General features: G+C 39.2%; 1 protein-coding gene and 1 pseudogene across 3 annotated transcripts in view; one reads left to right on the forward strand and one right to left on the reverse strand.

The window, feature by feature from the left end:
- TTC28 (tetratricopeptide repeat domain 28) overlaps nt 1-16,481 on the forward strand; it is a 611,103-nt gene that overhangs the window by 249,393 nt on the left and 345,229 nt on the right. The gene's annotated exons all lie outside the window — the stretch shown is intronic.
- Nucleotides 15,351-16,368, reverse strand: LOC109438958 (small ribosomal subunit protein eS25 pseudogene; annotated as a pseudogene).

The raw sequence follows: 16,481 nt of genomic DNA on the forward strand, positions 1-16,481 counted from the left end.
CGCTTGCTAATTCAGCCACCATCTTCTTGCCAGCCCCCATCCACTGCTAGTGTAGCCACGGCAGTTATATTAGTGGCCAATGGCTCACTGGTTACAGCTGACGGCCAACTAGCCACAGCTGACGGCCATCAATTCACAGTTGAGGGCCATTTACTACCTGAGCCAGCACCTTTCCATGTGAGACCGAGAGCCTGGAAACTGCACTCCTGGCTCTGTCCCCACAGCCATTCACACCAGAGATCTAAAACTGTAATGACCATATCTAACTCCAACTTTCTAGGTCATGGTTTCCTTTTAGTGGTCTCTTTCTTTGTAATATCCAACGTAATAATATTTGTATATCACTTTATAGTTTACAGGAGGTATTCACATACATTGTCTTATTAGGTGCTTGAATCTTTGTTTCTATTTTCCAACGAGGAACCTAAGACTCAGAGAAGATAAGCGAAGACTTTACAGTCAAACAGCTAGTAAATGACGGAGCCACAGCTACACAGGATTAGAACTGTTTCAAGTGTCCTTTGCACCATTCATGTGGCTTCCTAGTGAAACACTTTACTTGTGTCTAGATTTATATGCTGTGTCATCAACAATGGATTTTATGTTCTTTCAGGGCAAGGATCATAAAGTGTCTTACTTTTTAAATTTTGCTTAGTGGCCAGCAGTCAATATAAAGCTACTGTTTACATATCTATGGAAAGAAAAACATGCTTTTTGTTTTACTGTGTACTTCTCCCAAATAAGAATGATTATTGAGTAATTAATACCTATTTGTGTAGGATACTGTTAAATGATAATTCTTTCTTCAAAATGTAGATGTGTAACTATATACTCTTGAGATATTTTAGTTTTGAAAGCAAATATCTTCTATATAGGTAAATTTACTGAATTTTCTTCTCAGGATAAAACTTTTCTAGAATCACATCAAATAGAGCTGCTATTTGCCAATTTCATGGAAGTTATAGTAGATTCCATTTATAGATCAAATGTCAATGACTAAATATAATTACTTACAGCTAAATCTTATCAAAGCAATAAGCTCAAAATAACTTCTATGGAATTTAAAGCAAAGAAGGGAGGCAGGATGTTTCAAATAATGGACGTTTCCTATTGTTTCATTTGAAAAATAGTTCTTATTTTGAAAATAAATGGTGGCTATTGTCTGTGTGTGTTTCTCCATGTTGCTTTCAGAAAAAAAAAAAAAGAAAAAGATCTTAAACTTTTATCTCATGGTTTTTGCATACATTTTTGTATTCTTTCAGGGAGAGAATTTTCTTTGGAGCAGTTAATTATATGTTAATTATTATGGCCTATTCATGATAATTGATTCCCCCCCCTTAAAAGAATAGTTGTATTCTCTGAAGCAGCCTATTTTGACTAATTTTTGTTGTTATATCTATACTGGTTACAGATTTAGGCTGAAGGTTGCTGTCACTTCCAGAAGCGAGTTTTGGTCAAATCATCCTGTATGCTTAGTATCGTTATTTGGTAGTAGTCTTATTTATTTTCTTAGCTCCTGGTTATATTCTACATAGTTACCTATAAAGAAGCTTGTTGTTGTTAAACAAAACACATTACTCTAAATGACGAATCTACATCCAGTGGCCCTTGCTCCCATAATTAAAACACCTAGTGAGTGCAGATGTTAAACAGCGGTGCTTTTGCAGATGTGACTGGGATCTGGGGACTCTGACGTCCTTCACTTCCCTTCTCCAATGGAAAGATTCTGTCAGTGGCCGGATAATACCCTCGGATGCTGAGTGTTCCTATGTAAGCAAAGCAGCCTGAGCATTTGGGATCCTCTTGGGTTGCTCGTCCTTTACAAAACATTAGATGCTTATAAGCAATGAAACCTTTGTGTACCATAGGAAGGAAGGGCTTCATAAAGTATCTGAAGGAGTTATAATGAAAGTCAAACTCCAGAGATTGTTTGTTTTTTAATTTGTAAAATAGGAATACAACTTGCCTCATGTTTTGGTCTTTATATTGAACATCTGGCACAGTACCTGGCATATACTAGGTTCTTGATAAATACCTGTTATTTGAATAAATGAAAGGATCCAGTAAGGAGTGGGGAGGTACTTACAAAGTGTAAAGTTGTCTTTGGCGGGGAGCTCACCGACAGCCAGTGTTCTCATACTTTCACTTGCTCTGTGTGCTCTTCTACCCTGCTCTGTGGTATTCTTCACCCCTCAGCTCTGTATTACAAGATAAGAGGGGTTCAGCTAAATGCCAACTTTAGCTAGAAACAGAGACTGTTCTGGAGGGGCTTAGCTAACCCACATTTTACTGATGGAGGCATTTCTAGGTTTGGCAGACGCTGTGCAGTGTCATTGGGTCAGATAGTGTGTGGTCTGTAGTTCTGCTCCTGACTTCGGCATTTGCTCGTCGTGGCACAGATCTTGCTGCTTTTCCCATTTCATATGTGTGCTCCTCCGACATGTTGGCAGGGGCAAGGGGCCACTGAGACTGACTGAGCAGGAGACGGAGAAGGAAAAGCTGACCATCAGCATATTCAAGAGTCTCCCTCCTGGCCCTCCTGTTGGCAACAGTTGTTGTTTCTACCCAGAATCGAACAAAGCGCATCATCTTGAAAAAAATAAGACGTCAGTGTCTTATTCTTATTTTCTTCCTTTTTGAAAAATGATAAGTAGGACAAACCATGAACAACAGGGAGGTGGGGAGAGAAAGGGTTCAGGGAATACGACTGGAACTGTCGGGAGAGAAAAATATCGGCATGTGGGGGATTGTGATGCTGGCGTTTCAAAGTGGCTGTAATTGTACACCGAAAATCCTGTAATTACGTGCTTAGCTGTTTAATAAAAATATCCTGTAGTGAAATTGCTATATATTTACTCTGTATCTGAAATGAAGACTATCTTAAATACAAATGTGAGCATGGGATGAGTGCTACAGCTTCAATTTTTTGAAAAAGGAAATTAGATGTGTTTAGTAGCACTGTTCAGAAGTTTTCCAACTATGAATGATCAATTCAGAGTTACCTGAGTAAATCTATCATTTGTCAGTCTTGTAGTTTTCCTGTTTTCTGAGCCTTTGAAAGAAAATTTCTGTGAAAACAAATGGTATATGATTAACTTCTTGGCTGTGAACCTACTGTGTAAAAAACCGGTAGCCAGGGTGGTTAGGTTGAATCTACGTGTCTGCATGCAGGCTGCCTGCCCTGAGTTGAAGTTCATCTGGGATCTCTAAGTGATGGAACCTTGGGTTTTGCACATAGGAGCAACCGTTTCACTGCTTTAATGACAGTTAAAATGATCCTGAGTAAATAGAGTTAACTGGAGTAGTGCCCGAATCACCTGGGGATATTCTTAAAAACAGATTCTGATTTGGTGACTTGCGTTTCTGCCTTCTAATCAATTGTCAGGTGGTGCTAATGTTTCTGGGCCAAGGACAGCATTGAATATCAAAGGTTTATGGTGGTGTTTCATTATCTGACGCTCCTCCTTCTCTCTGTAGTTCTGTCTTTCTTGATCCAAGTGTTTTTCCATCTCTTTCTCTCTCTGCTCTCAGCTTCTGTCTCTCCGTTTCTGTCTTACCATTCTGTGTAATTTCTGCCTTTCTGTCTTTCTTTCCTTCTTTCTCCTTCTCTGCCTTCCCCGTTACTATCTCTTCTAACAACCTGCCTCTTTGCATCTCTCCTCTCTCAGCCTTCTCTCTCTCTCTCTCTCTCTCTCTCTCTCTCTCTCTCTCTCTCTCTCTCTCTCTCTCTCTCACACACACACACACACACACACACATATGCACATACACACACACAAACCACATTCAGAGAATTACAATGTAGGGCACAGAGATGATAGTGAAGAATGTTCACCAGTGTTTAATGATGTTAATGATGTCTTTCCCATTTTGAATCTAAGCCAAAGCCTTCTTTATCTGTGTTCTTGGAGATAAGGAAAAATGCCAAGAGGGTGGTGTGTATGAATTTTTATTCACCATTGGGATTCTGGACACTGAGACATCCTCCTAGAGGTGATCATGGTTCCCTCACAAGTGTTAGGAAAACACATAAGTCCCCCAGGCTGGTCTGGTCATTACAGAAGCCTGAAATGGTAGTTCTGAATCCAGCAATCTTAGCTGATAAGCTGGATTCCTTCTCGTAATTTAAGCACACTGTTCAAATAGTGATACTTCTTGTAGTCATACATCTTCTTGCCCCAAAGATTTAGTTCTGATAGAGTTCAGATTAACTCGCTAGTAATTTTGAACTAATTACTTAAACCTTGGGCACTGAGTTCCTTCATCTGTAAAATAAGAGAGTATAACTAGATGGTCTCCAAGGTTCATTTTAGCTATGACAGTCTATGATTTAAAAAATCATTAGATAAAGTACATTTCAAGTATCAGCTGTTAGTTTGTTCAAATTCTTGATTGAGTCATTTCCCCATCAAAATATAAATTTCTTTTTCTGTTGAGTCGGGCTAGACTTGATATGCTCTGGGTTTACTTTGAAGATTAAGCAATATATTGCATTCATCTCTCAATGATTTGTACTAATGTAGATAATGGATGGTGTAAGCAGAAAACCCATGTTTATGTGCTTTAGGACACATTAATCACAACAGAACTTTCTTCCCAATTGGTTTGCTTGGGCTGATAGTAGACATAGTTTGTATTTGTGGAGCTACCTGCAGCTATCACTGTCTGGACATCATATCTAACACTAGATAACCTGAAGCCAAAAAGCCCCGCTGAGTGCCTTTTGCTTTTCAGTCCTCTGGATGCTCTCTTATTTATTATCACTGAACAGAAGAACAATAACTATTTTAGAAGCTGTCATCGATCTTGGAAACGTCCATTGTGTTTTCTTTGATTTTGGTGGAGAAGAAATGAGGATACAACGTGGAATGAGTAAGGCCTTGAGAAGTTGGGGTCCTTATGTATCTGCGTCTTCTCTTCTATAAATAGTCCCATGCTTGTTAGATGCAGTGCTCATACTGGCACTGGTCAGAATGTTCCTTGGATTCAACATCTTAAAGTATCACGTGTTGTATGATTTCTATCAAATTGTTTAATTATCGAGAAACCGTAGGTGATTATCTTCTGAGATAAGACTTTTGATTTTTTTCAGGGAAACCGTTAGATAAATAAATCATTGTAAACATAGTGGTAATGCAGATTGGTATGTGCAGTCTTTGGTATTACAATGAAGGTTCAGAGAGATGGGGAGAATGAGGTTGGATACGATGTACAATAGTCTTTGTGTAAAATGTTCACTTATTCCTCAATACAGATATATCTTGCTTTAAAGAAGTGTAGTCTGTAGAAAGTCAGGGTTTCAGTGAAGGGACTGTAATGAGGGCACTACTTACAGAGGTTCGGGCAGGGTTAAGGAAACGAAAAAGCGTAGTGAGATATCCGGAGCTAGCATCCCTCGGCAGTTGTCACCTCCGCCCCAGGCCAGAAGGAGCAAGAGGGAACAGTGTCATTGAAGCCTGGTGAGAGGTGGCATTGTTGAAGAAGAGCTGTGTGCAAGAAGCTGTGGCCACAGAGAAGGCACCGAAACAGTCATGATGCGGTCAAGAGGGAGTGAGGGATTGTGGGAGAGGGGCCAGGAATAAATACTCTGACCCTCTCTCCTCTTGCTTTCTGATCTTGGGCCAGTGCCTCCCACTTGCTGAGCTCAACCTGAAGCCAGAGGGTAAGGGAGCCTTAGTTGTCCCTAGGGATTGGCCTTGTGGTGCACAGAGGGACCCGACAGGACAGGGTCGGATAAGGGGTGGGGTGGGGGGACGGCAAACAGAATACTCAGCACAGAAAGGATACATTTTGATTTACAGATGGGATTGCCTTAATGTAAAATGAAGCACAGCTATGATTTCATCTCATGTTTGCTGTACATTCCTGCTAATCTTATGTATATATTTTTAGCATCTATTTTTAAACTTTTTACCAATAATAATTTTCACTATGCCTTGTAAATACCTCAAGAAGAGGGCATCGTATATAAATGCTAAAAGCCAACCAGCTCGTTCTATAGATTGTGTTTGCCTCTGTAAATCTTTATTATACTCAAGAAAAGGAGACATGCTAGTTAGTCATGTTGACGTGTTCTTTTAAAGGTGATGAAAGATACTTTAAATTAAACATGAATCTTTGAAGAACCTGTGAGTTAATTTTTAAAACATGACCAGTTCTCAGATGTACACGGACTGCATAAAGAAAAGATTCTTTCTATTTTAGCAACCAATCTTTTCTTTTGAGTGATGTTACTAATCTAATTATAGTACTTGTTAAAACTGATAACATAGGATAACCTTTTCAGATATATCTGTAGTCACCTTCATGATACAGCTTGGCTCTACTACCTTTCCAGAGGTTTACAAGCCCGGTTTTATTTGTGACTCAGCAGAGTCACATGTGATGCTGCGAGACCCTGTCCATTGAAAGAGAAAAGTTCTGTGTTAAAACAACCCCCCAAACCCCAACAACTTTTTAGCAATTTACAAATAAATGCTTCAGTCTGCCCTTAAATGTAGCCCTTCTGTGCTCAAGACAAGCGCTCTCTCGCCTTGCCAGCCTCCCTTGCTGGTCTCCTTTGCACTGTCTGCTCAGAGGGCGCTACCCTTGATGGGTAAGTAGTACGCCTGACCCTGATAATGAGGCCACCTTGGTTCATTTCTAGTCTCTGATCATCACACTCTTTAAAGTGTAATGCTACTCTAGTATTAGCTTTTTAGATCTAAACTTAAGAAAAGAACTGGGTGTCTTTTTTTTAAGTGGTTTAGGACAGAGAGAAAGCTGTGGATACTCTAAGTAGTGACCCCTTGAAAAGCCAGATAACCTTCCAAGTCCTTGATTCAGATCTAAAGTACATTGGCTTACCATTGTCATTTGAGAAAGTGTTTGCATCCTAACTAGGACATAGCCTCATTCTAGATTGTGGGCTCTCTTTCCCTTCTAATATTGTTTAATAGTTGTCTCTTTCAGAACATTTTTTTTTTTCCAAGGCACATAGGTAAAAAAGCAGAAGTACTGAAGGGTATTCATTTTGTTGGTATATTTTTATAAACTCTTGAATCAGTAGTGTTGTTAAAAGTTGTAAAGTCTTATTTATCACTCTTTTAAGTGTTTTTGCACATTCTTTCAGCACCACCCACCGTTCTTCCTGTCAGTTTAAACACTCATCTTACTAGCCAGAGCATTTGCATGTTGCAGTGTACACATTCAAATGTGTTTTCACAGTAATATTGCGGCATCCCGTTACCATGACTGGATGGAAACATTCTTTGTAATTTTTCATCATTATAGGCAAAAATTTAAAAATAAGACTACTGTGTATCACTAATCTTTTGCAGCCATGGAAAAAATAAGGAACTAAGTAAGTTGTTTGAGTAGTTTAAGGAAAAACAAAATAAGGAAAAGCAGCTACTTTATAGTTATCAGATTTCTTCTGAAAGTATCTGAAGTTTGGTCTTTACCAATTTGCATATCCCGTCCTTGTCTACTTTATTCACTTTGTCATATGTAACCTTGTCACAAATATGGAAAACTACTTGAAAATGAAACCTCAGATAGTACTGTCTCACATACTCAGTTCTCTTGCAAAGAAGAATGAAAGTAGGGCAGAAATGAAATGATTATTAATGCTTGAAAATAACCCTTTCTTGCTTTTTGAAAAACAGCTTTATTGAGATATAATTGACATACAACAAACTACACATACATAAAGTGTACAATTTAATAAGTTTTGGCATATGTGTACACCCATGAAACCATCATCACAATCAAAATAGTGAACATATTCACCACCTTGAGAAGTTTTTTGTGTGTGTACCTCCCCAGGCACCAACCAGTATCCTTTCTATATATTAGTGTATATTTTCTAGATTTTTTATGTAAATGAAATTATACAGCATGTACCCTTTTGTGTCTGGCTCGTGTCATCCAGCATAATTATTTTTAGGTTTATCTATATTGTTGCATATATCAATAGTTCATTCCTTTGTATTGTGGAATAGTATTCTATTGTATGGATATATCACAATGTATTTAGCCATTCATCTGTTAATGGACATTTGTTTCCAGTTTGGGGCTATTATACATAAGGCTGCTGTAAAAGTTTGTGTACAACTCTTTGTATGGATATATATTTCATTTTCACTTGGGTAAATACCTAGGAGTAGAATGGCTGGATCATATGGTAGGTGTATGTTTAACTTTTTAAGGAATTGCCAAAATATTTTGTAAGATGGTTGTATCATTTTTTTAATTAGTTTCAGGTGCACAAGACAAAGTACTACTTAGACATTTATCATTTATATCCCTTACACTGTGTGAACCCCCCTCCCCCCATCCACTATTCCTCTGACATCACACAGGCATTACATTTCCACTGTCTCTATTCCTAGTGCTGTACTCTGCTTCCTGTAAGTATATACATACATACATATATATATATATATATACACATGTATATATATATATATATATATAAACTTGTAGTTGACATTCATTATTGTTCAGCTTCAGCTTCAGGTGTACAGTGCTGAGATCAGGCATCTACATCATCCCTGAGGTGGTCTCCCAAATGGGACAAGTGTCCATTGGATACCCTACAAAATCTTGACAGCATTGTTGATTACATTCCCCAAATTAATTTTCAAAACCCTGGGGCCATCTTGTGGTTACTGACTGTTTTCTAACCCCCTCACCTTCCCCCTTATCCCCACCCCCACCCCTCCCATCTAGCAACCCTCAGTTTGGTTGTATCATTTTACATTCCCACTGTCAGTTTATGAGAGTTCTAGTTTCTCCACATCCTCACCAACAATTGGTATGCATGGGCAGCCTTTTAAACTTTAGTCATTTTAGTAGGTTCATAGTGGTATCTCATTATGATTTTAATTTCTCTAATGACTAAGGATGTTGAACATCTTTTCATGTGCTTTGTCATACATTTATCTTCTTTCGCCAAGTGTCTAAATCTTAAACCATTGTATTTTCATTGGGTTGTTTGTTTTCTTATTGTTGGGTGTTGAGAGCTCTCTTTACCCAGAATGCAAGTCGTATATCAGATATATGCTTTGTAAAGTTTTTCTTTCAGCTTCTGATTTATCTTTTTTATTCTTCTAATTATCTTTGAGGAGCAGCAGTTTTCAATTTTGATGAAGTTCATTTTTTTCAATTTGTTATTTTTTAGATTGTACTTTTGTGTCATATGTAAGAAATCTTTGCTTGCTCCAAAATCACAAAGGTTTTCTCTAACGTTTTCTTCTAGACATTTTACAGTTTTAGGTTTTAGATTTTGGTCTATGTTTAATTTTTAGTTGATTTTAGTATATGGTGTGAGGTATGGCTCCACATTCTTTTTCGGAGGGCAGTGGTGCATGTGGTGTTCATTGTCCCGGCACCCTTTGTTGAACTGGCTATCCTTTCTCCACTGCATTGCCTTCGTGCCTTTGTCCAAAAACAGTGGAATTTTCTTATTGTGCCTTGTGCTTTTCTGCTATGTTTGTTGTTCAACACTGTGGAAACAAAAGGAGAGCAGATAAAAACCAAACTCTTTGGAAAATAAACAAGACCTTTAATAATCTGGCCCTAACCGAACTCTCCTTGTTCATCTCCTACCATAACTGGTCTCTTCCCATCTCCCCTGATTTTACTGTGTGGAATTGCTCTCCATTCCCTGACTGTGTGGAATTGCTCTTGCTTCCTTGTGTGGAATTGCTCTCCATTCCCTGACTGTGTGGAATTGCTCTTGCTTCCCTGGCTGTGTCATTGGCTTTCATGCCTCTGTGCTTTTCCACAAGCTCTTCCCTCTGCCTGAGATATCATTTCCCCAGTGAAGCATCAAGTCCTTTGTTAAGTCCATCCAAACGCTACCTCTTAGAAACCTCCCATTGCCTAAGTTAATTGCTCCGCCTTTGTGTCACCAAAGCACTGTAGACAGACCCCTATTGAGTACTTAGGACTTTCTATTGTGATTCTCTGCATATCTGTCTTTCCTAACAGACTCCTGAGGCTCCTCCTAAGGAGACAGGGACAGGGATCCAGACTAATTCATGTTTATGTCAGTGGCTAGAATACAGCAAGAAAATGTTAGAAGAATGGGTGATTGAGAGAAGAGAGAGGAAATTAGAAGTAAATATTTTAAGAGAAAAACTTGTTGAGAGGAAAATACATTGTATTTAGATTTGGTTTGCCGTTGTGGGCAGAATGTCCTATGGGTTATAGGAAATGTTAGGTAAGACTGTGTATTTGTCCGTGGGATTCTTTATAAACTTCATGGTGTTCTTGGTTGAAATTTGGTATTGTTTCTTTACCTAGTTAAATGCACTAGTTAATGACACAGGAAAATAACAAGACAGTATCAAGAAAGGTATGTTGAGAATGATATTTTCAACATTTATGCATGCAAAGAAAGAGGAAAGAAGTTGTTGAACCAGCAGCTGCCAAATTATGGCACATACTTTCCTTTGGGTTCAGTTTTTCATAGTATGTGGCACGTAACCATGTACAAATTGGTGTTTAATAAATATATGATTAATATATGCCATGTTTTGTGTTCTTTTAAGCCACTTGTGATGAATGACAGACATTAAATAATACTGTCTTTTTACGCATAGTTTTTTGAAATTCTTAATCCCAATGAAAGGGATTTAATTAGAAATGTCCTTGGGATCTAATTTTGGTACTATTTTTACACTGTGTTTTACACAGTGTAATGTTTGGCAGTATTTCTAATAGACTAATAAATTCAAATTGAAGGGATAAGTGATTGGAGGTCATACACAGGCAAATATACATATGTACTTGTGTTAATAGCAACATATACATTTCATTGTTTTCTTGTTTACGAGGATGGACTTCATCAAAGAGAACAAGATTTGGGCTCTTCTTGCTTTTGCAGAAACAACCTCTAAGCAGAGACCTTGAGCCCATGGACACTAGTGAAAAGAGTCCCAAGGGGATAAGATGGATGTCTTGTGTTTGCATGTATGTTTTCTGCTACAAATAATTTTTCAAAGCTTACTTCTGTCTTTTCAGGTTCATGTACCCTTTTCTGGTTAGCTAAACAGTTAGGAATGACACCTAGTTTTCATAAGTATCAATCATTGTGTGTCCTTATTTCCAAATTTTGAATATCGCCTAAATAAATCTATCAGATCAGAGTTGTTCGTGTGTGGATGGTATTGAAAGAAGATCAATATTTCTGAGTTTCAGGTTTAATATCTTAGTGAGAAGGGTACCCTTGTATCCAGCTTTGAGAATGTTAGACTTTGTTTTAAAACAGGCAAAAAGAATAGGTGTAGTACAGAGGCTATTTAGGGCAATAAAATTAATGTGTATGACATTATAATGGTGGATACATGTCGTTATACATTTGTCCAAACCCATGGAATGTATAATACCAAGTGTGACCCCTAATGTAAACTATGGACTTTGGGTGATAATGATGATGTCCTTGTAGGTTCGTAAGTTGCAACAAATGTTTCACTCTGGTGATGGATGTTGGTAACAGGGGAAGCAATGGATATGTGGGAGCACATAGCAAATCTCTGTACCTTCCTCTCAATTTTGCTGTCAATGTAAAACTGCTCTTTAAAAAAAGTCTTAAAATACACCCCTCAACAATCACAAGGAAACATGTTTAAAAGAAAATGCCATCTCAATATATGCTATGGGATCAAAAAATAGGGGGAATGTTTAAATTAAAATTTATTTCAGTAAAACACACATTGCCATTAATTCCCCTCAAAATACTCCCCCTTGCTTCGAACACACTTATGCCATCATTCTTGCCACTTTCTGAAGCAGTTCTGGAAGTCCTCTTTCATGAGTGTCTTTAGTTGTGCTGTCGTGGCTGCCTCCATGTCCTGAATCGATTCAAAATGCTTTCCTTTCATGGTCATTTTGACTTTGGCGAAGAGCGAGAAGTCGCACGGTGCCAGATCCGGTGAATTAAAGTGGATGAGGACACACTGTAATGTTTTTATTTGACATAAACTGCTGTACCAGAAGCAGAGCCTTTCTGTTGTGATCACAGTATACAGTGAATGCTGCTGCTGAGTGCCATCCAGCAGAAAGGCAGGATCTTCAATACAGGAAATGGCCCGTCGAACCTTAGTAACATTGTGTGACAAGTTTCAGCTTGGTTCAGTGCAGTCGGGTGTGAGCTACATTTGAGAGAAGGTATGTTTTAAAGTTGCCGTAAATCATCCTCCATCATGACAATGCTCCATGTCACACATCGCTTCTAGTATATGGCAATTTTTGTCAAATAAAAACATTATGGGGGCAGCTGGTTAGTTCAGTTGGTTAGAGCATGGTGCTAACAAGGTTGCCGGTTCAATCCCCACATGGGCCACTGTGAGCTGTGCCCTCCACAACTAGATTGAAACAACTACTTGACTTGGAGCTGATGGGTCCTGGCAAAACACAAATAAATAAATAAAAAAAGTTAAAAAACAAAACAAAAACATTACAGTATGTCCTCATCCACTTTATTCACCGGATCTGGCACTGTGCGACCTCTGTCTCTTCTCCAAAGTCAAAATGATTCAGGACATCGAGGCCGCCATGACAGCACAACTAAAGACACTCACAAAAGAGGACTTCCAGAACTGCTTCAGAAAGTGACAAGAATGATGGCATAAGTGTGTTCAAAGTGAGGGGGAGTATTTTGAGGGGTATTAATGGCAATGTGTCCTTTACTGTAATATATTTTTAAATTTAAACATTCACCATATTGTTTGATCATACCTTGTATATTTTACCAGTGTTCAGAAAATAGTAATTTTATGTAAAAATATTATGATCCCAGTTAGCGTTTGAAACTAGCTTTACTGCCAGCTGTCAAGTAAAGAGTTTGCCTGATCTCAGGCACTTTGTTCAGTGTTCTGCCCAGGTTCCGAGAGGTGACTGTGACACAGGTAGGACCTCGCACATATACTCCGTCTTCCTTCTCGGCGTCGAAGCAGGCCCTTTAAATCTGTCTTACACATTGCGCTGCTAGTTAAGATTTTGTTTGAAGAAAGCTATTGGATGCTTTATGATAATGATGAGGGCAATGCTGTGATGATAGGGAAGGGGAGGGTAAGGGGGAGAGAGGGAGAGAGGGAATAGAGGACGGAAGGAGGAAAGAGGAAGGGAGAAGGAGGAGAAGTAAACATTTTGCATTAGGGATCAGATAAGTTTCAGAAGCAGACTTGCTCTGCCAGTTCCATGTCATCTTGTGCAAATGACCTTTGGAACCCGATTTCCTCTTTTGTAAATGGGAAGGTGTACAGCATTTCTGTATCCTGTGAATTGTTTGGAAAGGGGGCATCTTGAGTGCATGCCAGTGGGAGCTCTCTGCCTTGGCCCTGCCCGTGTCACACCCCCGGGGCCAAATGGTGTCCTGAAGAGACATGGCAGCCTGACGTTGATAAGAAGCTATTCCACTGTGTCAGAATTTCCCTCTGGGTTGAATGGTACCAACTAGGCTGCCTGTGGAGATTTAGAAACACAGTTTCTCAGGTTATTAAAGTGCATCTGCTTGACGGTTGGCAGGTGGCGCTTGGATTTATCATGAACCAGGTTCTCTTTCTTGGGATCTGCCCATATACTACGTTATTTGACAGGCAGGTGAATGTGATTGGATCCAGGAAGAATTTCACCCCCAAATGTCTTAGGCACTAAGAAAAAACTCTGAAGCATGTACAGAAACACGTGGTGTCTGATATGTGTCTTTTATGAGGAAAAATGGATCGTTGGATTCTGGCTGGACAGCTCTTTTCCTTGACCCAATCACTAAGCCAAATTTGCTAGATCAATTCAAAATCTGATTTGCGAGGTTATCAAAGACAAAGGTTGTTGTTTAAATGGTGAAGCACATGATATAGTCCAGCAAACCCCCCCCCCCCCATATAACACCTAAGATGGCCCCTAGGGTTAATGGAAGAGATTTTCTTAAAAAGTCTTTTAAGACTTCTTTGCTTACTATTTAATTTTAGTCATTCCAATTCATATTCTAGAATTCAGTCCTAGGCTCAAACCTGTTAGTAGTTAAAATTATGCCAAACTGTTTTCACTCTTACAATGAGGTGTTCTTATTAATGAAATGGTCTGATTATTAGATGTATCATTATTGCAATCTTAGGAATTGATTTTGCTATATAGCTCAGTAATTTTCTAGGTTAGAGGAACCAGGATGCTTCTCAGGTAAGACCCCATGTCATTTTACTCTGAACACAGGAGATGTGAAGGCCACATAGGGACGGGGAGAGCAGAATAGTCAACAGGACGGAGGCAAGAAGATTACCACACTGGCAACTGCACAGAAGCTACAAGTGAGGAAAGTCAAGAATCGTAGCGGTCCTCATTCACCCACTGTCCGCAGCTCCACCGTGATAGGCCGGTGGGAACCTTGGTGCGTCAGGCTGGAGGCAGACAATTACTTTAAAATAATAAGTTACTTTGCATGAAATGTTTCATCTATCAGGTAGGAGCATGAATTTTGTGATATATGAGGATATTATTGCTTAGGACAAGGCTTTCTTTCCTAATTGGAGGTGCTTTGTGGGCCTACTATTAGCGTATCAGCTGATTCCTTTCGTGTTGCACTGCAAATTGCTGATGAACTGCTTTTATGTATGCAGAGCTGACAAGTTGCCTCATTTAGAAACAAACAGTAGTGCTCTCAGGAACTAGTCACAAGTTCAAACTGACATTTAGAAATTGTAAACCCACAGACTTCATGACAAGTAATGCTGTCAGTTTAAATTATAGCATTTCTACCTAGAGATAGGATAAAAAAGAGCTAGTAATATAGCCTGTGACCAGTGTATTAGAGAAAGATTCTGCTCTAGTGAGCTGAGAGATTGTGCTATTTGGATCTAACATTCAGTTGCACTTCTTTTCGCTTGGATATTTTCTGGGTGATCAGCCAGTGTGTGAAGGGTTGACACTGTGAATGGTTGTAACAAATGCATATTAGTTCAACCAAAAAAAAAAAATTAAATAAATAAAAGCTGTATTCTTGGTTTCAGGGGAGAATTTTGAGTAACTGAGTTAGGAAACAAATGAGTTTTCAATTCTCAAAGTACTTGATGTTAACATGAAGAAGTTTAGCAATAATTTCACTATCTGGAAAGAGTGAATTTATATAAAGTATGTGGGAGGAGGGTAGGATGAGTCAGGCTGAAGAAAATAACTCCCCCCTTAATTTCAGTCCCTCATAGCGAAGTACTTCCTTCCCCATCACCCCTGTTGTTTCTGTCTGGCATTTTGATGTTCCCCCAACTACATCAAGGAATAAGCTCTCCTGCAGTGAAAGTATATTCTTTTTTTTATTTGATTTAATAAAGTTTTATTTTTCAAAATGTACAGTTGGTGGGACCTGTTTTTCATGCATCTTCACCAGCAGCTGGGGCATCCCCACCCTTGGTGTTTCCGGTGTAAATTGCTTGAGGTGGGTGCGTTGAAACTAATTTAGTAAGTCCTTTCCCAAGGAGCTCCTGAGGGCTGCCCTGGCCAAGGAACCGCGGATCTTCAGTCTCAGAGACAACAGCAGGGGTTATAAGCTTATAGTTGGGAACTTCCTTACAGAGTTTGTCATATGTCGCTTTGTCAAACAAGACGAGATTTTTTATCCTGTCCTGAACTTTGCCTTTGGACCACTTCTTCTTTTTGGTTTTGCCTCCAGATTTGTTCATTGGATCTTTGTCTTTCTTGGCCGACTTTCCATCATCTTTCTTCTTCTTGTCGTCTTTGGGCGGCATGGCGAAGTGCGCACAGCAGCAGCTATGACTGCAGCTTCGCTAAGATGTCGGACAAAAAGGACTGTGCAAGTATATTCTAATGTGGGTAGCATGGTCTCACCTCTGGCTCTGGAGTCCCTTGTGAGTGACATTGGGGGTCCAGCGTGGTGAGTCAGTGTGCATACTGGATGGGGTACATTGGGGAAAAAAACTAACTTTACACCTGTTTCTTTTTCGTTTTTATGTCTACATGTTTATATAAAGCTAGAATTCTAGAATGTAAAAACGAATTGAATTTTTAAAAATCTGACTGGAATTGACAGAAATAATTACCACCTAATGACTAAAGTGGAGAAGTGGTCACTGTTCTAGTACCTCCCATCTGCCCTTTGCGTAGGAAGTGTGTTATGGCTTGGAGTGCAGGGACGGCTGTAATGCCTGCTCTTCCGTGCTTTGGGCAATGCGTTGTCCCTCCTGAGTCAGCCTTTCATCTTGTAAGGTGAGGATGCCTATTCTTCTCTATTTATAAGTTTATTGTCAGACTAAAATGAAACTGGAACTCTTGTAGGGCAGGGTGTTTTATGCAGGTGGTGTTGTGATTATTATGAGTGTGGCCAGGATTGGCTTCCAGTGCAGTTACACAAGGTCTCATGGAATTTAATGCGGTGTGGTCATTGGCTTGAAATTCTGCATGCCGGTATCTTTCAATTTGCATTTTGTAAATGAAGTCAGATGGGGCAGTGGAGCATGTGCTGGGGGCATGGAGCCTCCGTGATC

Source organism: Rhinolophus sinicus, chromosome 9 (assembly GCF_057876585.1).
Source record: "Rhinolophus sinicus isolate RSI-liver-muscle chromosome 9, RSI-T2T, whole genome shotgun sequence".
NCBI classification, from domain to species: Eukaryota; Metazoa; Chordata; class Mammalia; order Chiroptera; family Rhinolophidae; genus Rhinolophus; species Rhinolophus sinicus.